This window comes from Nematolebias whitei, chromosome 18 (genome assembly GCF_014905685.2).
Source record: "Nematolebias whitei isolate Nwh7 chromosome 18, NemWhi1, whole genome shotgun sequence".
NCBI lineage: Eukaryota > Metazoa > Chordata > Actinopteri > Cyprinodontiformes > Rivulidae > Nematolebias > Nematolebias whitei.
The window spans coordinates 17,309,723-17,310,567 of record NC_056515.1 but is presented as its reverse complement, the minus strand read 5'-3'; the positions used below and the strand labels follow the sequence as shown (position 1 = coordinate 17,310,567).

The 845-nt window shown below is 60.6% G+C and overlaps 1 protein-coding gene across 1 annotated transcript in view; it reads left to right on the top strand.

Moving 5' to 3' along the window:
• LOC119425077 (nuclear receptor subfamily 5 group A member 2-like) overlaps positions 1-845 on the top strand; it is a 20,717-nt gene that overhangs the window by 301 nt on the left and 19,571 nt on the right. The window lies entirely within an intron of this gene.

Below are 845 nucleotides of genomic sequence, written 5' to 3'. Positions count from 1 at the left end.
TTCGCCGCCGGATGCGGTCCCCAAGGCCTCTTCGCCGCCGGATGCGGCCCCCAAGGCCTCTTCGCCGTCTACGCCGCCTGATGCGGTCCCCAAGGCCTCTTCACCGCCAGATGCGGCCCCCAAGGCCTCTTCGCCGCCAGATGCGGTCCCCAAGGCCTCTTCGCCGCCAGATGCGGTCCCAAAGGCCTCTTCGCCGTCTACGCCGCCTGATGCGGCCTCTTCGTCGTCTACGCCGCCTGATGTGGCCTTTTCGCCGTCTACACCACCTGATGCGGCCTCCTCGTCTACGCCGCCTGATGCGGCCTCCAAGGTCCTATGTGTTGGACGGCCTCCCGGCCGCCCCCCAGAACGTGGTTCCCGTGATGGACGGCCTCCCGGCCGCCCCCCTGACCTGGCCCGGCTTGATGGACGGCCTCCTGGCCGCCCGCCGGAACACTGACTCTAGGGACGGTCTCTTGACCGTTCAGATCTTTTGTGTTTTCCTGTTTGTGTTTTGCCTTAGTTTTTGTCAGGTCTTTGGTTTCTTCCTTGTGTTTCCTCGGGCCCTCCACCCTTGCAGTGCCGCCCTCCACCCGCCCAAGTCCTTCGGGAGGGTTTTTTTTTGGGGACACCTGGGGGCGTCCTTGAGGGGGGTACTGTAAGGATGGTACCATTTGGTGGCCCGGTTTTGTGTCTGTGTTCCCTAGTGTTTTCTCTTTAGTTCAATTGGTGCCACCCTTGTCTCGTCACAGCTGTTTGTAATCACGTCTCGTCTTGTCCCTGTATATAAGTCGTCTGTTCTGTCTTGTTCTTTGTCGCGTCGTACTCGTTGGGTATCCAGTGTTCTCCTGCGTCTCCTGAGTTTT